Source organism: Nicotiana tabacum, chromosome 3 (assembly GCF_000715075.1).
Source record: "Nicotiana tabacum cultivar K326 chromosome 3, ASM71507v2, whole genome shotgun sequence".
In the NCBI taxonomy this organism is placed as follows: domain Eukaryota; kingdom Viridiplantae; phylum Streptophyta; class Magnoliopsida; order Solanales; family Solanaceae; genus Nicotiana; species Nicotiana tabacum.
This window is the reverse complement of record NC_134082.1, coordinates 178,622,125-178,649,735: the sequence shown is the minus strand read 5'-3', so window position 1 is coordinate 178,649,735 and position 27,611 is coordinate 178,622,125. Positions and strand designations below refer to the sequence as shown.

The window sequence follows — 27,611 nt, the reverse complement described above, 5'->3', positions numbered from 1 at the left end:
TGTTGATGGGACTGCAAACATGAAGGGCGTGGGGATAGGAGCAGTACTTATTTCTGAAACAGGGCAGCACTACCATGTTACGGCTCAGCTTCGTTTTAACTATACCAACAACATGGCTGAGTACGAGGCATGCATTCTGGGTTTGAGGTTAGTTGTGGATATGGGTGTCCAAGAAGTCTTGGTCTTGGGTAACTCGGACCTCCTGGTGCACTAGATTCAGTGAGAATGGGAAACACGGGATTTGAAACTCATACCATACAAACAACGTTTTCATGATCTTTGTCAACGGTTTAAGTCAATAGAATTCAGGCATATCCCAAGGATCCATAATGAAGTTGCCGATGCTTTGGCTACTCTGGCATCAAAGTTACATCATCCAGATAAGGCTTATGTGGACCATTTGAAGATTCAGGTTTGTGATCAGCATGCTTATTGCAATATGGTGGAAGAAGAACTTGATGGGGAGCCATGGTTCCATGATATAAAAGAATACATCAGGATGAGGGTATATCCGGTACATGCCACAGGTGATCAGAAAAGAACAATTATATGGTTGGCAAGCGGGTTTTTCTTCAGTGGAGGGGTGTTATACAAAAGAACTCCAAATCTTGGATTGCTAAGATGCATAGATGCTAGGTAGGCCGCAGCTATCATGACTGAGGTACATTCCGGAGTTTGTGGACCGCATATGAGTGGGTACGTTCTAGCAAAGAAGATTCTACGAGCAGGTTATTATTGGCTCACCATGGAGCAGGATTGCATCAATTTTGTGCGCAAGTGTCATCAGTGTCAAGTGCACGGAGATTTGATTCATTCTCCACCATCTGAATTGCATACGATATCGGCACCATGGGCCTTTGTTGCTTGGGGCATGGATGTCATTGGGCCAATCGAGCTAGCAGCATCAAATGGACACAGGTTTATTCTGGTAGCCATTGATTATTTCACCAAGTGGGTTGAAGCGAAAACTTTCAAATCTGTGACCAAGAAAGCAGTGGTCGATTTTGTGCATTCAGATATCATCTGTCGATTTGGGATTCCGAAGTTAATCATCACGGACAATGGTGCTAATCTCAACAGTCATCTGATGACGGAGACATGTCAGTAGTTTAAGATTATACATCGCAATTCCACCCCATATCGCCCTAAGAAAAATGGAGCAGTTGAGGCGGTCAACAAGAATATAAAGAAAATACTTCGAAAAATGGTGGAAGGTTCTAGGCAGTGGCATGAAAAACTGTCATTTGCATTGTTGGGTTATCGCACTACTGTCCGAACTTCAGTAGGGGTGACTCCTTATTTGTTGGTGTATGACACAGAGGCAGTGATACCCGCAGAAATTGAAATCCCATCCCTTCGGATTGTTGCTGAGGCAGAAATTGATGACGTTGAATGGGTCAAAACCTGCTTGGAGCAATTAAGTCTAATTTATGAAAAGAGATTGACAGCAATGTGTCATGGTCAATTGTACCAACAGAGAATGGCGAGATCATATAACAAGAAGGTACGTCCACGGAAGTTCGAAGTGGGTCAGTTAGTGTTGAGACGTATCTTCCCTCATCAGGCTGAAGCAAAAGGAAAGTTCGCCCCAAACTGGCAGGGGCCATTTGTTGTAACTAGAGTGTTGTCCAATGGCGCGTTATATTTGACAGATGTAGAAGGGAAATGTGTAGAAATGACTATCAATTATGATGCAGTCAAGAGATACTATGTATGATTTCTTTGTTTGATTGTACTTGTTTGTATTTGGCATATTTTGAAGATTGAAATGACGAAGACGTTTTTGTTCTGCTATCTAAACACTTTATCCCTCGTCACCCTTTTTGAGCCTTATTTATTTTCTTTCATACCCCTCTTTCGGAATCAATAGCGAATATCAGAAACATAAGCGTGAAAGATAAGAAAAGGAAGAAAAGAAAAAATAGAAAGAAAAGGAAAGAGAAAGAAAAAAAAAGAGAAAAAAAAAGAAGAAAAAGAAAAAGAAGAAAAGAGAAAAGAAGAAGAAAAACAATAAAAGAAAAAAAAAGAGAAAATCAAAAGAAAAAAAAGGGAAGAGAAAAAGAAAAATCACAACAACAAAGTAATTTCTATGACATGAACTACGTTCGACCTGATTCCTTTTAAGGATACGTAGGCAGCCTCACAGTTCGGTCTCATCGAAACAAAAATCCAAAAGTCCCCATGCAAGAAACTGGGGCAGAAGTTGTGGTTGTTGTAAGAAACCTGATTCCGAAAGTTGTAATTCTAACCCATTTGAATTGTTTTGAGCCTTTTATACCCTTTCTTTCTAACCCTATCCAGAAGCCCACATTACGGTCCAAAGAAAGACCTTCTGATCAGTCTTTGAGAAAAGCCAGGTCGAGCAGGTAAAGGTAATTCATGTCAGGGGCAACACTCTGGTTCAAGCAGGAAAAATAAAATTGAGAGAGTCTTATTGGTGAAAACCTTCACAGGCACCGTAAGGCGACGAGAGTTGAGAGAAATAAAATGAGAGAGTCTTATTGGTGAAAACCCTCATGGGCACCTTAAGGCGAAAGTGAGGTGAAAAGTCAACAAGTGAGAAAGGTCTGTTGGTGGAAAATTATTTCAAGGCACCGCAGGATGAACAAGGTCAATGTTTGGGTAAAGTAATCAAGTTATGGAAGTTCTAGGGCAACAAAGTACGGCAACTAAAAGTTGATTGGTTGGACAGATTGGGCCTATTAGTCCGAAATGCATGTCATGATCATTGGTACTAGTTGTTTCAGTCAGATAAGTTTCTTTTCTTTCTCCTTTTAGCAGTCATCCGGTTTTGGATTCTTCGTATCCTTAACTCGCAAAATCATTGCATTTCATTTTTTTAGGGTTTATTTGTCTAAGATGTTTCAATGTCAGTCCTACTCAAATCAAGTGAAAAAGGATTTCAAGGCTCACTACCAACTTCCACAATTGCAAAGCACATCATTGTCAGAGTATACTAAGGATAACATGATGCAAAGGGAGGTACAAGGAATCACCGGAAATTTCATTAGTGGAATGATTTGGTAATGTCATGGAAATGCAAAGGTTCAGATAAAGGGGTCAGAGGTAAAACAACAGCATGGGTATAGAACACTTGGTTCGCCAAAGGTCATGGGGTTTGAAAGTCAGTCAGAAAGTCAAAGCGGTTCGGGGCCAGTTTGGGGAAGCCAGTCAGAACAAAACAATGCAGCGGAAAGATCTTCAGCAAGAATGCCATCAGCTAACCATCATTTGAAACTGACAAATTTTTTTTGATTGAAACAGTGGCAAAAAATTCGTTTGTTCCAGAGGAACTCGCCGTAAGGTAAAAGCAAGCACTAATCAGGTTTGACCGTAAACTTTCAGGACCCTCCTGGAAAATGTGGCTTAGTTAAAATTTAAAACAATCATGATGTAGCATAATTCAGCATAAATGTATCCCAAAGGAATATAAGTTGGTTTCAATGTTTGCATGTTTAAGATAAGATTCAATTAGGAGTTTTCAGGACCTTCCTGGATAATAGGATGTAGTTTAAAACCCTCTTAGATAACAGAACTTGGCGGAAGTAATACCTTTAGAAGATACAACTTAGATCTATAATTGTCAGTCGTCAAGACCTTCCTGGATAATAGGACTTAGCTTTCAAATTTTTAGTAACAGTTGGTAGAATGATTCAGTTTAACACTCACTCACGTGCCTAGCTACCAAACTGGGGCAGAAATTTTCTTTGTTTTATCTGTTTTGCTGAAGTCAGGAGCCCGCCTGGAGAGCAGGGAATACATTTCAAGTTCAGCCATCAGGAGCAAGCCTGGAGAGCATGGAATACATTTCAAGTTCAGTAATCAGGAGCCCTCCTGGAGAGCAGGGAATACATTTCAAAGTCAGTCGTCAGGATCCCTCCTGGAGAGCAGGGAATACATTTCAATTTTAGCAATCAGGAGCCTGCCTGGAGATCAGGGAATACATTTCAAGTTCAGAAATCAGGAGCCCGCCTAGAGAGCAGGGAATACATTTCAAAGTCAGCCGTCAGGAGCCCACCTGGAGAGCAGGGAATACATTTCAAGTTCAGTAGTCAGGTCCCGCCTAGATAGCAGGGAATACATTTCAAGTTCAGTAGTCAGGAGCCCTCATAGAGAGCAGGGAATACATTTCAAAGTTAGCAGTTAGGAGCCCGCCTGGAGAGCAGGTAATACATTTCAAGTCAGCCGTCAGGAACCCGCCTGGAGAGCGGGGAATATATTTCATGTTCAGCAATCAGGAGCCCATCTGGAAAACAAGGGAGTATAATTTAAGTTTTAGCTTTCAAATTCTTTGTTTTGTCTATTTTGAAGTTAGGAGCCCGCCTGGAAAGCAGGGAATACTTTCAAGTTTAGCAGTCAGGAGCCCGCCTGGAGAACAAAGGAGTACAATTCAAGTTTTGGTTTTCAAAATTCTTATTGATATTCGGTAATGTGATTCGTTTTACAATTACACATGGGCCCACATACCCAAACTGGGGCAGAAAATTTTCTCTGTCTTTGTTTATTTTGTTGAAGTCAGGAGCCCGCCTGGATAGCATGGGAATACATTCACGTTTTGAAGTTAGGAGCCCACCTGGATAGCATAGGAATACATTCAAGTTCAGCGAGCAGGGGCCCGCCTGGATAGCATGGGAATACGTATCAAGTTCAGAGGTCAGGCACCCATCTGAAGAAGGGGAATACATATCAGCTTACAATTCAAGGGGATAACAAATGGATATCACTGAAAGAATAGAGGACAACAAGGCAACAAGAAACACAAGAGCAAGTTTGAAGATTTAGATAGGATTTTGTAAAACAAAGATCATAGTCTAGCCTAGCTCCTTTTATTTTTGACATGGTGTAATAAGGGGTTCAGTAAGCGGTAGCAGCAACAACAACAACAACAACAGTGAAAGCCCATCTTCATGGTAGTCCCAGCTACCAAACATTCCTGAACTACACTGACTTGATTCCTTTTTAGCCAAGGATATGTAGGCAACCTCGGAAGCAGGGTGCGGTCAAATATTTCAAAAATGCTTCCCACGGAGTATTCAAACAGGAAAAAATCGCTCGTATCCGCTCACTTTATCTTTGCACGAAAACTCTTCGTGTTTACGGGCAAAGAGGGGCAACTGTGAGCACGTGATTTTTGCCCTATATGAATTATTCCAACAAATTTAAAACAAAATAATTTATTTCAGTGTTTGCAATTTTGTGGATTTTTGTGGCATTTGCTGTTAATTGTTCGCATTTTATTTGTGCGTTTTAAATACTGAAAAATACAAAAATACATTGCATTTGCATTTATGGTTAATTTTACATTTTAGGATTAATTAGAAAATTAATTGTTGCATAAAATGGAAAAGTCACAAAATTAGTTTAATTTGCACTTTTAATTTTAGCTTTGATTTTGAGTAGCTTTCTTTTGTTAATTTATTTTTAATTAATTGTGTTAATTATCATTTTAGGTTTAATTAGTTTTTTTTTAGTTCTAGGAATTAATTTTGATTTTAATTAAATTTCGAAAAAAAGTAAAAAAAGGAAAAAGGAAAAAGAGTTTTGAATTAAATTTGTTTTGAATAAAAAATGAAAAGGGTTGGGCCAGTTTTCAAACTAAACTCCCAGGCCCAAATCTTCCAATGTGAAACCTGTCCAAACTACCCGAAACTCGGCCCAAACTCACGCCATGACCCGGTCTGGTTCCCCTCACTCAACCAAACGACGTCGTTCCAGTTCCCTTCATCTTGACCGTTGAACTGGGTCTGATCGGACGGATCAGAACTGGGGAGGTAAGGATATTTATATGTACAAACATTACCCTACCCCCCTCATTTCTTCTCGTTCAACCCCCCTCCTGAGACTCTCAGCAAGAACCCTAACCCGCCGCCCCCTTTCCCCACTGCTTCGATCCCGGCGGCGACGCCATAGACCACTCATATCCCCATCAAAATCAACACCACAACACCCCTATGGCTCCTTCATACCAAATCTGGTACTCGTTTTCCTCGAATCTTTCCAGAACCCGTTGAATCTTGATTTGAAGGGTGAAACCCTAAAAACCCAAAATCAAATTCTGTGCATGCAAGGGCTATTTCCCCGATTTTCCTGAGTGTTCAAGGCCGATTTATCACGAAACAATGATGGTCGCTAGTTCTTGAAAAAGAACAAGCTATTAACATTAATTTGGGATAAATTGGAAATCCAATGTTGGTGTCGAGTTTAGTCGGTAAGCTTCTTTATTTTTCTATCCATTTCTGTCACTTCACCGTCTTCCACTTCTTTTCTTCTCCTTTTTCTTTAATTAATTTTTATTCTGACTAAAAATTGATAAAAGTTTTAAACCTAGGTTTTCATTTTGGTGTTCGTATTTATTCTGTGTGTTCTCCAATTTTCTTTTCAAATTTGTCGTCAGTTTTGTTTGATTTGTGTATGTTGCATGTTTAGCTTTATTTAGGTCACAATTTTTGATTCTTTTAATTGTATAATTAGTTGTGGTTGATTAGGTAATATAGTTTAATTATAGTTCATTAGTTAGCTTAAAAAGAGAAATCGGTCATTTAGCTAGAATTTTAGTTTTAAAATCTCCCAAGTGATTATTGATTCATTAAAATAATCTTCTGATTTTGTTTGGGCCTTGAGTCCATTCTTGGCCCCACTGCAAAAGCCTTTTAAGTTTTGGATCAAGATTGACCCATATCTACTCTCGGTTCAGGGGTAAAAACATGGCAATTAAGGGTTAGTTTGGGTAAAAGACATATGGAATCTTGAGTAACATAATTCAGAAACTTCTAGGAAAGTGGGGTGGGGGATTAGATGAAATCTGATATTTTAAATTAAGGGCTTTTGAGCAAAACTGAAAATATGAAAAGAGTCTAGGTGCCAATCTGATTCTCCTTTAGATGCCCTAGTGCCTTGCCTATAAAGGCAGTTTTTCTTGCCTTTGAAGGCAGAGATTTCTGAGAGCTAAAATCCAGAAAATATAGAAAAACTGCAAAAAAAAAAAGAAATCTACTATTTCATAGGGGATTAGAAGATATAGAGAATACAGAAAATAAAAAGCAACTGAAATGTCATAGAAATTGACTAGTCCATTGATTTCTGTTCTGTTCTGATGCTCGAGGTTCATTTTTCTGAAGTCATTTTTGATTCACATGAGGCTGGGTTTGATTACTGTTTGATATCTCTTCCTTGCTGATTCTGGGCTGACCTACTGCTGCTATTATTGACTTCTTATTCCCCTTGTTTCGTTTTTGATTTCCAGGTACACATTCCTGATTCTAGACATGTAAGAAGGGTTCATGTGTTTTGAAGAAATGAAGAGTTCCATGCTTGATAGATGTTTTCCCTCTGTTTTTTACTTGATTTGTCCATTTATGTTGTCTTCTTTGGTACGTTAAATAATGATATGCCATGAACATTTGAAATTCACTTTAAGATCTGTATTTAGGACTCTTATTTACACTTGTTAACTTTAGTCGGTATTGAGCTATTTTCCATGAGTATGGATAGTTGCATTGTTGTCACATTAACATGAAGTATCTAGTTTAATAGAATTACCCAGAAATGCATAAAGTAGTCCCTGAAAGTGACTATCCAGGCCATTGTTCTGTCTTTTAAATTAAAAGCAAGCACTTGTTTCTACAAAAGAAATAAGTGATAGATGTAATGCTAAGTTTGAATTTGAATTATGATTGTTCTGCTGTAATGCTAAGTGACAGATAATTTGTGCAAAGGTTTATTAGTGCATGAAGGGGTTTTGTTTTAATCTGAGAATATATGTTGACAATCAAATGATATTGCAAGTGTGTTTTAAATTAATTAATGGTTGGGCCAGAGTCAGAAATGCTCATAAACACCATGCATGCTCTAAACGTTGGTACTGAGGCCTTCATCTGGGCTATCAGCATTAGCCCATTTGTGCCAGATTTTTTTAACGGGTAGACTTTCGAATTGGGACCTCGTGAGCAGGACCAGCTATGATCTACGCTTGTCCTCTCGTTTCGTATTTGGACATCGAGTTCACTGCTTGTTTGTCAACTTTGACGATTATCAATTTTCGCTTAGACCACGGCTTAAAATCAATTAAGAATTCCTTGCGGCTTTAGTCAATTAGTAAGATCCTTGGAAATGATTGGGGTGAGCCATATTATATGATACAAGTAGTTCGCGGCCCTCATGTGTTAGTTTAAAACCTTTTAAATAAAATGATTCCAGGTGTGTCGTGCCAAACAAAATGACAATTGCATGGCATTCGTATTAATTTAGACATAAAAATTGACAAATGTTTGTAGTCTGCTTTAGGCCCATTTAATATACCACCGTGATTGTGTATACGTCCGCGTAACATAATCATGATTCTAAAACTCAGTTCGTAGTATGCGTTCGCGCAACTTCGATCAAATCTTCTTAATATAAAAGTGTTGCTAGTAGGCCGTTAAATTAAGTTTAGTTCATATAGCCCGAGGTATGCCATCCACAATTTAATCATACGTGGTCTTCGTGTTAATTCCATAACCTAGATATAAAAATGACAATGGTTTGTAGTTTACTTTTGGCACATTTAATATACTATCGTGGTTGTGGACACATTCGTGTGACATGGTTACGATTTTCTAAAAACAAAACCGGAGTATGCGTTCGCGCAACTTCGACCAAATATTCTTAATAATAATAAAGCATTATTAGTTATGGACACGTTCGCGTGACATGATTTTTGACACGCCAAACAAACGGGTACATGTACGCGTGACTTGTTTCAAGACGTTTTATTAATTAAAAGAGGTAAAAGCACATAGATTTTAAAATGAGTAATTAAACAATTTTAATAATCCAAGTATAATCAAAGCGACCGTGCTATAATCACGGAACTCGGGAATGCTTGACACCTTCTCCCGGGTTAACAGAATTCCTTACTCGGATTTCTAGTTCGCGGACTGTAGTACAGAGTTAATCTTTTCCTCGATTCGGGATTTAAACCGGTGACTTGGGACACCATAAATTATCCCAACTGGCGACTCTGAATCTTTTAACAAATCCCATTTCGATTGTCCTTTAATTAGAAAAACTCCCTTATATTTATACCCTTTACGGGGTGTAGTAAAAAAGGAGGTGTGACACCTCTAACAATATCTTTATTGTATTTGATCGTGCAAGTATGTCTTATTTTAGAAGTTACCTCACTGATAAAGTAATATGATGGTTAATATAAGATAGTAGCATAACAGTTGAAACTTGCTGATAGGTTTATTTCTTTTTAAGTAATATGTATCCAGTCTATTTGGAATATGGCATTTATGAGGATAAATCTCACTAATAAGTTGTCTGATGTTAATACTCCGGGTGGAAATTGTCATCTTATATATACATTCTGTACGCTTCAGGTCATATCTGTGCTCTTGGTGTTCTGTTAGGTTCTTTTACTTCTGAAATACTAACAATTTCCAGCACGGGCCATAACCATCTATATATTAGAAGAGACAGAGTTTCAACCTGGTTACTTCATGGCAATAAAAGTAAAGTTAGGGATATTTTAGTCATTTTAGTGTAAACTCTACGTGGCTTTTTTTATTGAACCCACTTCATACACTAATCCTTATTTCGCTATTCTTCTTCATAGTCAGCTTTCTTCTATCCTGATCTTCCTCGCTGATGCCTTTGATTTTCAATGAATTTTACTGATAATACATAACTAGGTATCTTTTTTGTGTGCTCAATTCAGGTTTTATTTTTCTTTAATTTAAATTCAATTAGATTTTTTTAGTTTTCTTTATGTTGTTGTATATAACTAAATTGATATTTGTTCAGTTTCAGAATTAATTAAGGAAAGAGCATTTGTAGCGAATAAGGTCAAGAAGGGGTCAAGAATGGTACGCTCAATGGACATGTCTCTCTTGATAATTTAAAGTAAGCTTTATCTTTGGCACCATTCGTGTTTGATGACATGAAAAGCCTCTTTGATACTCGAGTCACTAAGGTTTAAGAATTTATCCTATTGTTGAATTTGAGGGGTTCTGCTTCTTTATTTTTGTAAGACTTTGTTATTGTAGAATAAAGGTATGTATATGTACTGCTAACAGATTTTCAGTGTTGTATATTTCCATATAGTTGGTATTTGTGCTGAAGCTAACGACCACTTTTGTTTCTCTATTTTCATGACCTCAATCTGATTTCTTAAATAAAAAATTCTTTGTCTCCAAGGTGTATCGAAAAATTCTTCAATGAATTGGATTGTGTCTTTGGTTTCTTATGCATCCTTCGGAGGACAGAGAAAATAGAAACTTACTAACGCATGTACTATCATATTCTCAACAGCGGAGAGCCGAATGTTTGACACGGTTAGCATCTGTAATTCTTTACATCTTTTTCCTTTCTCCTTTTTCACCACACAGCATGAGAGATTAAAATTATAGAGAAAAACTTTGACGAGTTGTTGTTGTAACTATGTGGATTTTCTGTCTTTTTTTTTACGAATGAAATAAACTGATATTACCCAAATTTATTGTGGGACTTAAAAATTTAAATGCGGTATAGAGAATTTCAGATACTTGAAATATATTCTTGGTTTTGTTTGTTCTCATAGAATCTCCTTATCGCTAGCTATATATAATTGTGTCTCATTTGCTAAATTTTCATGAATTTCCAACACAATCACCCGGAAAAGTAGTAATCTCAAGTTTGCTTATAGGTATTTGTATTTGTATGATACCTTTGGATGGAACATTACCAGAAAATTACAAGTTAGTTGACTGATGTATGGAGCTTCTGTAAAGTGATTGCTTTGAAAAGATTCAAAATATGAATTGCTTTATTTAGATAAAATTTGTATTAATATTTCATACATGGGACAGTAACATTTAAACCTTAACAATTTTGCTCCAACTTCTGCAATTTGTGAATGTAACTACTTGGACTTGTCTCATTTTTGTTCAAAAAATGGGACATAACTGCATTCAAGTTATTACTGCTTCTTGTATACAAGAAGTGATTAATTTGTATTATTTTCTACTTTTATTAATAAATTTGGTACATTTGTGTAATCTTTTCATTTAAAGTTCAGTCCCTTTTGAAGAAGAGATACATGATAGAGACCTAAGACTAATGAAGACTTCAACATCTTTTAAGATGAAAACATTCTTCTATAGTCGTTAGCTTATAGGAAAACCTTGCCTTCTTCTTTAGGAAATATTGCTAACAAGTTATGGTGGTTAGGGATATTTTGGTAGCATTTTCAGCATCAACGACCTCTTTCAACATTTGCAGCAAGGTAATATTTGGACTTTCAGTTCAAGAATTGAATGTCTTTGTTGAATTTCGAATCTTTTTCTTTTTCAAGAAAACCTGTTTATGTTTTAAGATGATTGTTTGATTGAAGGATTCTATTGCATATAGCATAATTCTTTCATGATTTTTGTTCTGTTTATGGATTATAATCTTGTTAATGGAAATTTGCTCATTCAAGATGGAGATTGTTTGGATTGGGTAATTCCTCTACATTGCAGAGATGATCTTCTTAATCTTTGGAGACACTAAATTCTGATATAATTTCCTCTTGCTTTTCAGGTGATTTCACTATATATTTTCTTTTTGTACAACTTGTCTACTGTTTGGAAGAAAATAAAATAATATTTTGAGGTTTCACACCATGCTAAAGTTTCATTTGACATATTTCTTCGATGATTTAATATTAGTTCACTCATGTTGTATAAACGAAATCTTTTCTGCCAAAGTTGAATTCAAAAACTTGAGATAGGGGGGAAGTCTCTACGAAATGGAATGTAATGACAATGAAACTTTTCAGAGTAACAATGGAGATAGTTTGGGCAGGGGTAGTTCTTTAATATATAAAGACTATCGGCATGGCAGTTCCTTTACATGTAAAACTATATAGATACTATTATCTTTACACTTAAGCATCTAATATCATAATGCACAATGGATGTAAAGAATGTATTATTCGCCATAATGCAATATCATGATGAATATTTTGCTCCAAAATGTATGTAATAATCGAGCAATTAGCATATGATATTGTTAATAAATGTATTATTCGCCATAATGCAATATCATGATGAATATTTTGCTCCAAAAGGAATTACAAATAGGATACCTTGGGACACTGCTTAATAAAACAGAGAAATGGGTTATTATTATGTAAGAAGGCAAGTCTTTGTTTATCAGAGCACAACATGAACATCATCTCTCTTAAGAAAAACACAATAAAACCCCATATATATTTTCAAGGGAAAACTTCAATAAGAGACCTAAGGCCAAAGATTGGTCTTATATTGTAACGAGTAAAGCCAGCTTCAAGGAATAGCTTTCCCCATTCTTCCTCAGTTCTTTCTTTAGCAGTAAAAATAATTGTCATTAACATGTCAAACATGAGCTTCACTTCAGTCATGTCTGGTTCTTCTTCATCTCTCTTCAATACCATGTCAATGATAAGGACTTTATTCCCTTTTTATTCCCTCTTCATTTTCTGCAATAGCTTTTCTGCATTTCTTCAGTAGCTTGACACAATCCTCATCTTTCCAACTGTGCAATACATGCTGCAAAACATAACAACGTGACATTGTATCGAACTTCGATTAATTTGAACAAATGTTCTGCCAGCTTCAAAGATGGTTAATTAGATAAAACAGGCGTAAAATTAGTTTAACAATCTAAGTTTTACTGACTATTTTTTAAGTGATTTGATAATGTGGCTAAAAGTTAAACGCATCTACATAAAGGATATATATGTATGAGTCCAAATTTGACTGACCACGACCTATGATGAGTACGACAAACGACAGGGTAGCTCCGAATCGACGTCCCAAGGGAGTCGACTTTAAGGCAAAGAACAAATTGTACGACCCATATAAAAGTGTAAAACCATTAGGGGACATTAAGAAGATTCTGTTGAATATTCCTTGTATTTTGTTTTCTGACAATGCAGAAGGGTTTCTCTCTAGTATATGGGGGGAGGGGTAAAAAAACCTTGTAAAGGGCAGTGGAAACTCTGGGAAACTTATCAGTCTTGAAAGAAAAGAAACTTTGCAACTCTCTTCTCTTTACTTATTATTACTCTATAGATTATTATCTTCAGCTACGATTTACCCCTTCATCTTTGATTGATTTGTTCAAACAGGTTTTAACATCTTTTTAGTCAAACAATTTGGCGCCGTCTGTGGGGATTTCTATAGCTGAAATCATAGTTCCCATCTAGATTCCTAAAAGTAATAATTACTTTTCTTTAAACCTCACAAAAACCAACAACGGCGGGAAAGGAAGCGAGGTTGAAGGCTATAGCAAATGTCTCGAATAATCTCCTGAACTCTCTCAATGAAGCCAGTAGAGAAGACAATGAGAATACAACACCAAGAGCAACACCGGAAGGGGAGATCTCACCTCTTCCACATGGGGATCTAAAGATCTTGTGCGAAAAGGGAGCCTCAACATCCACGGTGGGGGAAGCACCACCAGGAGAAAAAAAAGTTGCTAGAAGAATGGTTAACAAGTGCTTTGATCAACATGCTCGAGAAACCCACTCAAGGAGATGTCGAAGACGTACCACTTATAGAAATCGCAGCTACCACCGATGAGCCAAGCACTACACGAGCAGGTGACACACACACACTGTTACTAATGCTGGTGATGGTGCACTTATGGCCATCCTAAATAAAATGGAAGATATGGAAAATGAGAACAAAACACTACGCGACCAGATGAAGGAACATCAGGAGAGGGTCGACAAAATACCAGGCGCTCCAAAGCTATTGCCAAAATGCGATGTGGGCTGATTCGTCAAATAGCCTTACAGCGAAGGGGCTGCTCCACACTCTATTCCAAAGACCTTCAAAACGCCTCCATACTTGAAAATATATGACGGGACCACGGACCCGGAGGATCACATAATCCATTATGTTACTGCGGTAAAGGGCAATGATATATCAAAAGATCATGTATCGTTTATGCTGCTAAAGAAGTTCGATGAGACTTTGATAGGGGGAGCATTGACATGGTACTCCCAGCTACCAGCTCGATTGATATCGACGTTCGAAGTGATGGCGGATAAATTTGCCACCGCTCATGCAGGAGCGAAGAAGGCTGAGGCTAGGATCAATGATATCTTTGTCGTCAGGCAAACCACGGGCGAGGGACTCTAGGATTTCCTGGCCAGGTTCAACAGAGTAAGGATGAGTCTACTGAATGTGTCAGAAGGGATGACAGTAGCAACCTTTCAAAATGGATTAAACATGAACGGGTCAAAGGCAACCAAAAAACTGCTCAGTAGACTCATGACGTACCCCCTACCAAATGGGAAGAGATCCACAACGCCTATTGCGTCGAGGTGAGGGCAGATGAGGATGACCTGAATGGTCTGGTTCAACAATTAACATCAGTCCAGACCGAGACAAGGAGAGATCGAGGTAACAACGGGCGAAGAGATCAACCACCGCATTTCAATCGTGAAAGGCATCAGCCCTACATCCGAACATCCAATCCGCCCCTTCCACGACATGTGGACATCGTGCCATGACACGCTGCATCCCTCTACAACAAAAGAGGTATGCCTCCACTACTATCTGCTCATAATTTTTGTGTTTCCCCTTTAGAGATAGTGTATGCACTGGAGAAGTTGGGCACGAAGGTGCAGTGGCCGCAAAAGATGAAATCAAATCCAAGCACCAAGAGGTCGAACGTCCTCTGTGAATTCCACCAAGAAAAAGGACACAAGACTGAAGATTGCATAGGTCTGTGGCAAGAAGTAGTTAGGACGTTGAACCAGGGGTACTTGAAAGAACTGCTAAGCGATAAAGGAAAGGCCAACTTCACTCGAGGGCGCGACCCATCTCAAGGGCCTCCAAAGCCACCATCACCAGCCCGTACCATACAAATGATCATTGGCGGTGGCGATGACACAGTAATCAACCATGTGAAGTTCACCACCACGCACAAACTCAAACGAACAGTCACCCATATGATGACCTTGAAGATAGTATCATCTTTGATAAGTCAGATACCGACGGTTTGTCTTTCCCTCACTATGATGCTTTGGTTATAAATTTACGCATCGCTAATACCGATGTAAAAGGAATCATGGTGGATGACCAAAGCGGTGCGTGTATTGTTCACCCACGAGTTCTCATGCAAATAAGGCTCAAGGATAAAATAATACCGCGTTGCATAACACTAACAGGTTTTAATAATGCAGTAGAGCAGACATCTGGAAAAATAGTGCTACCTATCCTGGCAGGAGGGGTCACCCTGGAAACAACATTCCACATTATGAACCTGGAAATGGCCTACAACGCCATTATAGGACGACCATAGATACACGCCATGCAAGCCGTCCCCTTAAGCTTCTATCAAGTGATCAAATTTCCCACCCATGGGGGATATTCAGTATTCGAGGCGAGCCACTTACCGCTTAAGAATGCTACCGGATTGCCCAAGATTGCACACACACAAAATAGCTAAAAGGGGCAAGTGCGGAAGCATAGCAGTCAGCCATGTCGGGCACCAAACCCGACATACAAGTAGATGCCATCAAAGATCCGGACCTTGTAGAAGCTTGCAAGGCAACCGTGGAATATCTTGACCCCGTCCACCTAAATAACATCGACTGCACCAAAAAAGCTTATATTGGGCATAAACGCTCAGAGCCAGGTGAGTATCGTGAGTTTTTAACAAACAACGCCGATTTGTTTGCTTTTTCCCACTCAGATATGCCAGGAATCCCAAGGGTGATCGCTACGCATAAGCTGAATGTCGACCCACTCTATCCGTCGATACGACAAATAAGGAGGAAGTTCAATGCCGCAATCAATGAGGCAGTCAACGAGGAAGTTGATAAATTACTCGCTAACGGTTCCATCAGAGAATCGAAATACCCTCAATGGGTCGCCAATGTGGTCATGGTCAAAAAGAAGAATGGGAAGTGGTGAATGTGTGTCGACTTCACCGATTTATACAAAGCATACCCAAAGGAATCTTTCCCGTTACCCCACATCGACTAACTTATCGATGTAACAGCGGGACACGAGCTGCTGAGCTTCGTGGATGCGTACTCCAGTTATAACCAAATTCTCATGGATGAAGAAGATCAAGAAAAGACCACTTTCATTCCCTCTAAGGGGTATCCTGCACAAACCCGAACCATCGGGTAGACTAGCAAAATGGGCCATATAACTAAGTGAGCACGACATAACGTACCAACCACAAAATTCCATCAAGTTGCAGGTGCTCGTAGACTTCGTCGCTGATTTTAGCACGAAAATATTGCCCGAGATAGAACCGGAAGCACTCAGCACTTCTACACATACCGACCTCTAGGTCATCTACACCGATGGTGCCTCTAACGCCTCGGGATCGGGACTGGGACTCGTCCTAAAGGTCCCTATAGGTGAAGTAATTCTCCAGTCCATACGATGCCCCGAGGTGACTAACAACGAAGCTGAGTATGAAGCTGTGATTGCAGGTTTGAAGTTAGCCCTCAAATATGGCGCTCGACGACTCGTCCTCCACTGTTACTCCCAACTCGTGGTGAATCATGTCATCAGGACTTTCAAAATCAAAGAGTAGAGGCTGTAAAGGTACCAGTCAGAAAACTACAAACTACTGCCAGAATTCGATGAATGCCGCCTCGACCAAATACCCAGGGCGCAAAATATCGAAGTAAATGGCCTCATTAAACTAGTTGCGTCCACCAAGAATATCAACAAAGAAAACATGGTCACCCTCCTTCATTCCGCAATAGACCACATCGAGTTACATTCTATAAACTTAACTTGGGACCAGCGTAACCGCTTCGTAGCCTATTTGCTAAATGGAACACTCCCGCAAGACAAAAAGAAGCCAAAACACTCCGGGTGCAGGTAGCTCGGTATAGCCTAGTAAATGGCGATCTCTACAAAAGAATGTTTGGCGGCCTCCTGGCCAAATGTCTTGGGCCACATCAAAAAAGGAAAGGCAAGTACTGGAAGAAGTGCACGAAGGGCACTACGGTGCCCACACGGGAAACCATGCCCTCGTCCAATTCCTTATTCGCGCCGGGTATTACTGGCCCACCATGAAAAAAGAAGACGCCGACTATGTCAGGAGATGTGAACAATGTCAAAAGTACGCCCCTATGATACATCAAGCATGAGAACTCCTTCATTTAGTGACTTCGCCATGGCCGTTCATAAAGTGGGGAATGGACATAGTCGGCCCCCTCCCAGCAGGACGAGGTAAGGTACGCTTCCTTTTGGTTTTAACTGACTACTTCTCTAAATGGGTGGAAGCAGGTGCATACACTCAGATACGTGAGCATGAGGTCATCGCCTTCATATGGAAAAACATTATATGCCACTTTGGCATCCCCAAAGAAATCAGCTGCGACAACGGGCCTCAGTTCGTCGGAAAAAGAACGATTGAGTTTTTCGAAAAGTGGCGCATCAAACGAATACTCTCCACGCCATACCACCCTGCTGCGAATGGTCAAGCTGAATCCTCTAATAAAGTAATATTGAACATATTGAAAAAGAAGCTTGAGGAAGCTAAATGGCTATGGCCCGAACTACTACCAGAAGTATTATGGGCATACCGCACTACACCAAAAACCAGCATAGGAGAAACGCCATATTCACTGGTCTACGGGACCGACGTAGTTATACCCATCGAGGTCGGGAACCCAGTTTGAGATACTCCAACGATAGCGGAACAAGAAACGACAAAAATAGGCTACAAGATCTGGATGAAGTTGAAGAACGAAGAGACATGGCCCACATAAGAATAATAGCCCAAAAGCAGCAAGTAGGAAGATACTACAACAAGAGATCCAAGGTGCGACCACTCAAAATTGGCGACTACATCCTCAAGGCCAAAACACAAGCGTCAAAAGACCCTAATGAGGGAAAATTTGGAACGAACTGGGACGGACTGTACAAAATCATAGCAGCAGCAAACAAATGAGCGTTCCAGCTAGAAACAATAGAGGGAAAACTACTCCTAAACAACTGGAACGTCGCCCATCTCAAGTATTTACACTTATAAAAGAAGGCGTCACCTGAGTCGTACCCTTTTTCCCTCACCCGGGTTTTGTCCCAATCGGGTTTTCCTGGGGAGGTTTTTAATAAGGCAGCAAGGGGGACACCTTAAGGAATGACATGTTGTTCATTACCTCGACCCGTCGATATAACCTCCGGACTGAAGTAATGAAGGGACTACATATAGATAATCAAATCTCCAATGTATTTACGGAATCAAATCTCCATTGTATATACAGAACCTGATCTCCACTAGTCGGCATGTGATGTCTTCCTACGGGAATACGATCAAATCTCCAACAATGTAAGTTCAACCTCGTTCGAACCACGATGAGATTCTACTTAGACGACAGTTCGAAGCAACATCCCAATGGCCAAGGCCATCGACGACAATGTAAGTTCAACCTTGTTCGAACTACGACGGGATTCTACTTCGACAACAGTTCAAAACAACATCCCAATGGCCAAGGCCATCGACGACAATGTAAGTTCGACCTCGTTCGAACTACGACGGGATTCTACTTCGACGACAATTCGAAGCAACATCCCAATGGCCAAGGCCACAACGACAATGTAAGTTCGACCTCGTTCGAACTACGACAGGATTCTACTTTGACGACAGTTCGAAGCAACATCCCAATGGCCAAGTCCATCGAAGACAATGTAAGTTCGACCTTGTTCGAACCACGACGGGATTCTACTTCGACGACAGTTCGAAGCAACACCCTACTGGCCAAGGCCATCGACGAAAACCTAAGTTTGACCTCGTTTGAACTACGACGGGATCCCGCCTCGACGACAGTTCAAAGCAACATCCCAATTACTGAGGGAGTCAACGATATCATGTGTGCGATGAGTGCAAAAAACAACAACAAGCCGACAAAAGTAAATTTTACATTGCAACAAAACATCATTTACATTGGCCCCTACAAACGGGCCCAAGTATGACCTGTGCAAAAATCCCTAAACAAAAGCAAATACAAACTAAGACTACACATCATCCCCAGCGGGGTAAGCATCTTCGTACAACGAATCTCAACCAACGCGATTCGCATCATCAGAGTTAATTTCATCCCCGTCAGGTATGAGGGGGTCGTACTCGCATGACTCACGAGCTGCATGAGCTTCGGCGTGCACAGCCTGAACCTCTGCCTCAGTAGCCCTCCCCTCAGCGTGAAAAGCCTTATACACATTAAGTTGAGCCTCTGCATGGACCCACAACTTGTATAAACGACGTGGCATAATCGGATCGACTAAGGCGCAAGACGTAAAGGGCTGAAAACGTCGACATGCATCCTCCGCCCTCAGCGAGGCCATTTGTCTGTGTAGTGCGGTCAGTCAACTACGACCTAGAAATACGGAGGGCATCTTCCAAAGATACCGATTCAGAAATAGTTGTCGCCAGCTTATCAGCGCTAACGTTCAGCTCGCCCTTAAGGCCCTCAATCTCCGCTACCTTAGTACTCAACTCAGTGGTCAAGTCCGCCACCTTCACCTGTAAGTCGGCATTCTCAGCCGTCACCCCCTGCTCAACTCGAGCTCGTCCTCCTTTGGCTTAAGGGAGACCTCCAACTCACTGTTACGGGAGACAACCTTCACGAGCTCTTCGTCCTTCTCCCTCAGCTCCTCAATCTTGCACTCTAACTGGTCCTCCCGCTGCTTGAGCCCCTCACGGAAAACTTGAAACTCAGGGTCCCGATGATAAATGTCAGCCACCGCCCGGTGCTTAGCCCGATACTGATGATATTTGGACAACATCTTCTCAAAAAGGCCCGTCCTTCTCCTCTGTCGATGTTCTCTCTCTACCTTCATGACGAGGGTCTGACAAAAAAGAAGGGAAGAAATCAGAAACAAAGTATAAAACGATGATTATCGCACCAACCCAATGATGAAAAGAGAAGTAAAGGTACCTACCTGCAGGGCCATACCAGCGACATTCTGAGATAACTCCACGTCGCTCATAGCCCTAAGCATCTCGCTTTCAGGAGTAGCACATAGAGAAACTAGGGCCAAGGCCACTTGCTCGCTGTTCAGCAACAAGTTGTAGTTCCCCGGAACTACCATATGACGGTCGGATCCGCCCATCCTAACCTCCACATGGGTATGGCGACCCACAAATTCTTTAACATCCTCGGGGTAGATATCCGAACCTGAGTCGCCACCTTCAACATGATGTACCCCAACGTTGGATGATGCACCACCCTCAGCAGAGCGCACTGAACCATTTTCTGGGCTAACTCCCTCCACTTGGGAAGATCTCCCCGACAAAACGGCATCGGCCATGAACACGGGCACAGGGACTGTCCGGGACGCCCCGCTGCCATCAGCGTCCATAGCCACGCCTTTCCCCAGCTCAAGACTCCTCCTTTTCCTCGACAACGACTCATCCCCATTAGAGGATTCATCCAAAGGATATGAGGTCGGTACTGAAGAAACCTCTTCCCTCGCGGCCACGACTCGAGACGGATCTCCCAATTGGATAGGTTGAGGACGACCCTCTCGAACAGACTCACTCAAGACAAACTGCGTATCTATAGTGGCAACAGCTTGTCGAAAAACGGGGACCGGCGTCCCTCCGCCTGGAAGCACCTCGACCTGTCATCACAGAAGTTCATACCATTAAGTAAGGTTACATGGCTAACGAAATAGTAAGCATGATGTTTACCTGAGGAAACTTTAGGGCCATAACATTGCACGAAGGCAGGCCAAGTTCGAGTTTCTGCTGCATGAGGCAACAGGCAGGCTACCCAATCTATGATACCCGCAATGGGGCAAGGTTGACGGCCCATAGCTGCAAAATGGCAAGCGAATAAGCTTTATAGTAAATAAAGAAGAAAGGGGAACATGACGAAGGACGGCACTTACGAGCCCCATTCCACCGCTCTGGGAATCTGGCAGAGTTAAAAACGACGTGCTCGGTCTTGACGAAGAAGTACTTGTGCCAAAACTTGCGGCTCGCCCGATCATCTGTCCCGACTACCAGCCCTTTCGTACCACGAAGCCTCAAATACACCATGGTACCCCTGAGAAAACCATGTGTGAACATGTGCAAAAGGTGGTAGACAAAAATGCTACACTCCGCCAACTCTACATACTTAGCCAATAGCAGAAGCACCTTGAGCGTATATGGCGAAAGTTGCGCTAGACAAACTTGGAAAAATCTATAGAATGCTTCCGCTAGGGGGAAGAGAGGAAGTGTATAGCCAATCAGAAAAGGGTACTCATAGAAAGCGCAGTACCCAGGTCTGTGGACATCCACATAGTCTCTCCCCGCTGGAACCATTTCTATATGAGCAGGAATGCCAAATTTTACACGAAGGGCATTGATATAGACCTGCTCCGTCTGAGAAAACATGGGTTCGGGGTAGAAGGTGGATCTTTGAGTAAGTCACTCCGGGATAAGGGGTGCCTCGGTAGTAGCTCCTCCACCGTAGGAGGGTTGTCACTCTCTTCTACCACCACATCTCCGTTGTCAGAGGGAGGCACTGTGGATGAAGGGGTGGCTTCAGGAACCCCTTAGCGAGAACGACACGACCTAGACATAATATCGTTTAAAGGAATATCATCACAAAAGGAGAAAGGAAGAAGAAACTTCAGGTGAGGAACAAAAGAAGAACAGAAGGATGTGAGAGCAAGTGAGAAAGAATGAAAGAGGTCTTCAAGAGAGGAATGGCTAAAGTTTTTCAAAAAATTAAATCCTTCACCTATTTATAGGATTAGGAGGCGCCAGAATCGAGGCGACTGGCCTCAAAGCAGCGCAAGAATCGAAGCACCAAACTGTCAGTCCCCGCCTCAAAAACCTGCGTAATGATGACGCACGTGAAGCTGACATCACTTCCCGGAGAAGTGTACCGCACGATGTTTTGCTCAGCGTGATGATCGTCCCCCATTGGCCACGGCATAACGTTCCCACAGGTCAAATTTCTCCAAAGGAATGCATGAAGTCCGCTCATCGAGGACGCATCCGGTCGCGACCCCGATAAGTAGAGGGACTAACTGTATGGGTCCAAATTTGACAGACCACGACCTATGACGAGTATGACAAACGGCCGGGTAACTCCGAATCGGCGTCCCGAAGGAGATGACTTTAAGGCAAAAGAACAAATTGTACGACCCATATAGAAGTGTAAACCCATTAGGGGACATTAAGAAGATTCCGCTGAATATTCTTTGTATCTTGTTTTCTGACAATTCAGGATGGTTTCTCTCTAGTATATAAGGGGGACATAAAAACCTTGTAAGGGGTTGTGAAAACTCTGGGAAACTTATCAATCTTGAAAGAAAAGAAACTTTGCAACTCTCTTCTCTTTACTAATTATTACTCTAGAGATTATTATCTTCAGCTACGATTTACCCCTTTATATTTGATTAATTTTTTCAAAAAGGTTTTAACGTCTTTTGAGTCAAACAATATTAAATATAAAGTTCTTGTACATACCTTAAGCAAAATGGCATCAGTGTTGGGAATAGACTGAAACATATCTCCTCCAACATAGCTTAAATTCTCACTTTGTGGCATGTTGGCAACAACATGTGGAAGATCAAGGACAGTGCATTTCAAGTGAGGAAATGCCTCCAAAATTGTCTTAGCTATAATCCCAGTGCCCTCTCCAACATCAACCAATGAGTTCATCCCCTCAAATACTTCCTTACAGTCCTTCACAACTAATCTCATCATTTTGGAATCACTAGCCATTCCTTCATTGAAAACTCTGTCGAATCTTGGATTTTGTGCACAAAACTCCCACATAGGTAACCCGTGTGCTGCCTCAAATGTTGTTGCTTCTTCATTCTTATTGCGAAACCATTCACCCAATAATTTCCAAGTAGTGAGAAGGACAGGATCAACTGTTACTCTAACACAAGGTGACAAGTTTAGGACTTCATTCTTAAGAAGCAGCCTTGAAGGAGTTGTCAAAATATATCTTTCTGTCTCTGAGTTTTCGTCGATCTTTGCTATGGCAAAGAATCCAGAGTGTACCAACATGCGCATTAGTCGATAAATGGCAGTTGATTTTGATAAGGGAAGTTTGAGTGCTGAAAGTAGTTCAGGAAGAGTGATTGGTTTTTTGTGGTTATGTATAATATCTGGTATGCCTAATTGAATGGCAAAATTCAAGGCCATGGAATTTGAATAACCAAATGCATGCTTGTAGATATGAGCCTGTGCTTTGAACAGCTCATTAATATTAACTGTTTCCATTATTAGCTCAGGAAGTTCTCTACAATTGTTGCTGAAACTAGGCAATTGTGATACATGAGCTATCTTTATGTATAGAACTAGGATTGGTGATGGCATGCTCAGAATTGTGACAACTCACTCTTTTCTTTGTCATATGGTTCATTGTTGGCTTAATGGGTGGGACATTCAAATGTCAGCTGTAAAGCTTATTCTCATGTTTATCCTAGGACTTCAATTTCCTATTTTTTTAGCATATAAACTTAACCGTCCTTTTGTTTGTTTTTATATATCCGTCTCGCTCTCTGTTTTTCTTTTTAATTTTCTCAAGAACTAATTCCAAATATCAAACACTACCCATGTTAAGGCTTTTCTTGTTTTGATGAGCTTTTTTTCATTAAAATAATTATATTTTAGTATCTTTAGCTTTTCTTTTAAAAAACTGGTTATTTACTATTGAGTAGAAAATAATAAACAACTATACCAAGTATCACAGTACTAGGTCAGCCGACTCAACACTAATAACATAAATTTCTTTTATAAATTCATTTCCAAATCAATTATGATCACAAGTCTTTTATTTTAATATAACAAAATACGCGGAAAAATAAATACGCAATTACATTCACACTGTCCGATCCTGATGTCACTAGTCATGAGCCATTAAAATAATGTCCAATATTGTCTACTCAATACAATATAAGACTTAAATAGATAATACTAAGAATAGGAAGGAGAAAAAGAGGATTGCGGACGGCTACCTTGCTATCTCTGGAAAATACTATCTCCGAAAAATACTTAGAAGTTGCTGGATGCTCTCACTTGGATGCTCCGTTATAACAGGAAAACTTTATTGAATCTTGAATTTTGATCACAATATTCCCACATGGATGCACCTTGTGCTGTTTCAAATGGGGTGGTTTCATTTCCAAGAAACCAATCCCCTAAAGATTGTCATGGATTCACCATAACAGGATCAACTATTGCTCTAACAAAAGGTGATAAATTTGGGATTTCACTCTTCAGAAGCAGCTTAGAAGAAGCTGTAAGAACATAACCTTGTTGAATTTCTGAGATTTCGTCAAGCTTTTTAGTAGCGAAAAAGCCGGAGTGTACCAATAGGCGCATCAGTTGATGAATTCCATTTGGTTTTGCAGGAGGAAGTTTCAGCTCTGAAACTCAGAGAGAGTCATTGATTGCTTACTTCCCCCCTTCACTGTGCTTGCTTAGATAGGATTCCTTTCAATGGATTTCAAATACTCAGCCTTTTTATGCATAGGTGTTGGGTTCAGACGCAAGTATATACAATCGACAAGTAATAAAATAATAAAAAAGTAACGTTCTCATGAGGATTTATGATCAATTATTTTTCAGTCTAAGCTATTTATATATTTATTGCTCAAGTGAGTGTGAAGAAGATGATTGTGATTTTTATAACTAAATTACTACGAACTAATAAGCAAGCAAGAAAATAAGATCGCAAATAGAGCAAATAAATACTTAGAAAGAATTCAATGAGATGGGATATTCAAGGGTTATGGGACTAACGTCACTCCTATTGCATTTTTCGGGTTGATGTAATCACTTGGCTTATCTATTTTATTGATTATCAGGGTTTATTATGCTAGAGAAGTTTCTTCGACGCTTCACTCGCCTATCGAGCCAACCTAAGATTATGTCTATAGAATCAAACTTGACAAGAACGCATGCATATTTTCTGCAAAAGTAACCAAGTAAGGCAACTAGAATATGCCTATCATAATCACGAATCTATTCTCAAATGCCCGGATTCAAGAACTTACTCTATTCAATCTTATATGCAATTTATAATTCTCACTTTCGAGTTCAACTATAATGTCACGCCCCAAACTTGGGTCATGGCTATAATGACTCAGACGGCAATTTATAATGCAATTTATGAGTCATGGCTAAATGCAAATGTATAAATGAATGCAATGCATAATGAAGTAAGTCAATATGATCTCCTGAAATATTATGAGACCCATGAATAGACAATATGGTAGTAGGACATATGGAGAATTAGGAACATACTAGACATGCTTGAATATCATACTATTAAATGTTAATAGAATTTATTACCTCATATTGAATGTATTTAAAGTCTATTCATTTTTCTAAAGTAAATCTTTTGCAGTTATAGAATTCTAAGTTTGGCTTTTCAAATTTCTAGAAGATTTTAGATGTCTTATAATATATCAATTTTAATAAGGAGACATATATTTAACAAATTAAAAATCATTTTTAAAGACAACATGTAAAATTACTGTAGATTCAAAGATATTGTCGAAACATTAAAATAACTTTTTTTTTGCCCTTTAAAATTCAAATAACTATCCTGCATTAAAGTAAAAAAATATAATTTTAAGTGTTTGATGTTTGATTTTAAGAACTAACTTGAAGTGGTAGGAAATGTTTTTTGTTCCTTCAACATTAATTGCACGTTTAATATGGCAATTAGTAGTGTCACCTAATATCTTCGTCATTTGCTCTTACTTTTATGATATTATCAAATTATTGAATTGTTTGTTATTTATTTTCATTATTTTTTTACTTTAATTACCGGATCAAGATATTATTCTGAGTTAATTATCATTGCTTTAATAAAATTGATTAATTTGCTAATATGTGGCAGTCACTTTCTTAATTATCAAAAACAAAATTGCACAAATAAATCCTTAACAACAAGAATCTTAAGTTGTTAAATTTACACAAATTTCATATCCTTGTTTTTTTGGATTTTCTGGAAAAGATATGGTCATGCTTTTTTTTTTTCCTTTTCTTTTAGGGTATTACATATATTTCAATATTTGCCTTTTCCAATTACTTTCTCAAATAAGTATATAGCTCATATATTTGGATTGAAGAATTATTGTGAACAATGTCAGATAAATCAACAGTTTGTGCTATTGACTTCTAAAGAAAATACATAACTCATAGATTATAGAATAATAAGATTTATGGGAGAATAAGAATATACATATCTCTAGTATTTTTACGAATAGAGTAATTTATGGAAGTTGTGCATTTGTTCGTTTCGTTTGTATCATATAGATCATGCCAAAAAGAAAGAAGGGATGACATTAACATACATGTGCCGATTCTCTTGATAATCTCATTAACACCGTTGATTGCGACAATGCGTAATAATGGATTGAAGTAGAGACTGCAATTTGAAAATTTTGGTAGCAACAGATTCTGGCTAGTTTAAAATTTTAGAGCATGTACATATGCTTGTGTGAGAGAGCTCGAGAAAGTGTCTCCGTCATCATTAGCTAAAGCTTGGAATACTGGGGACTTTTCTGTGGAATTTCTATGCTGCCCAAAAGGGATGCTTGTCTAGCTTAAAAGTAAAATAGGAAAATTCATGACACCTGATAAAAGTGATTCAATAGTCGCTTTAACATCTTACATATCACTGCCACGTGGGGTTAATCTTATCCAATCTTTACCCACTTAATTAATTAAGTAATATTTCGTTACACAGTAATTAACTAATTACCTGCATAATTAAAAAAATTGACTTACATAAAATACTACTATTAAAATATTAAAATCTTAATAATTTATGGTACCATATAAAATCAATACATACATTATTATTTTATTAAAATAACTATGTAAAAATACATATATTTTCTCAACTTTTAATTTTCCTAATCTCATATAAAGAGTACAAATTTTCGTATGCTTAATTCAAAAAATGGTAAAAAGATAATCTTCTCCTCTCTGTCCCTAGCATGTATACCGTCTATCCTCCTAGCAATGCTCACCACCTACTGATAAGAAATATCCATCTCCAACTCATGAGCCACTCACAGCCGCCACGTCCTCCCAGAGCTTGTCTTGAGTGTGGTGACACACACCATATGGTGAGGGATTGCCCCGGACTTAGGAAGGGTGCACCTTCACAAACTTCTCAGCCACAGCGTGCCTCGCAGAGTTCTCAGTCTATGGTTACAGCTCTAGTTGCTACCCCACTTGTTCAGCCAACTAGAGGTGGAGGTCGGGGAGGTAGAGGTCGCCCTAGAGGGGGAGGCCAGGCCAGATATTACGCCCTTCCTCCCCGTACCGAGGCTGTCGCCTCCGATTTTGTCATCACAGGTATTGTCCTGGTTTGTCATAGAGATGTATGAGTTTTATTAGATCCAGGCTCCATCTATTCTTATGTGTCTTCTTATTTTGCTCCGCATTTGGGTGTATCTCGGGATTCTTTGAGTTCCCCTGTTTATGTTTCTACTCCTGTGGGAGATTCTCTTATTGTGGACCATGTTTATCGGTCGTGTGTGGTTGCTCTTAGTGGTTTTGAGACCAGAGCCGATTTATTATTGCTCAGAATGGTAGATTTTGATTTTATGTTGGGCATGGACTGGTTGTCGCCCCATTATGCTATTCTTGATTGTCCTGCCAAAACCGTGATG

At 39.6% G+C, this 27,611-nt stretch overlaps 1 pseudogene; it reads right to left on the bottom strand.

Annotated features, from left to right (window-relative positions):
- Window positions 1–12,123: 12,123 nt before the first annotated feature.
- LOC107768846 (trans-resveratrol di-O-methyltransferase-like) lies at window positions 12,124–23,618 on the bottom strand (annotated as a pseudogene).
- Between the last annotated feature and the right edge of the window lie 3,993 nt (window positions 23,619–27,611).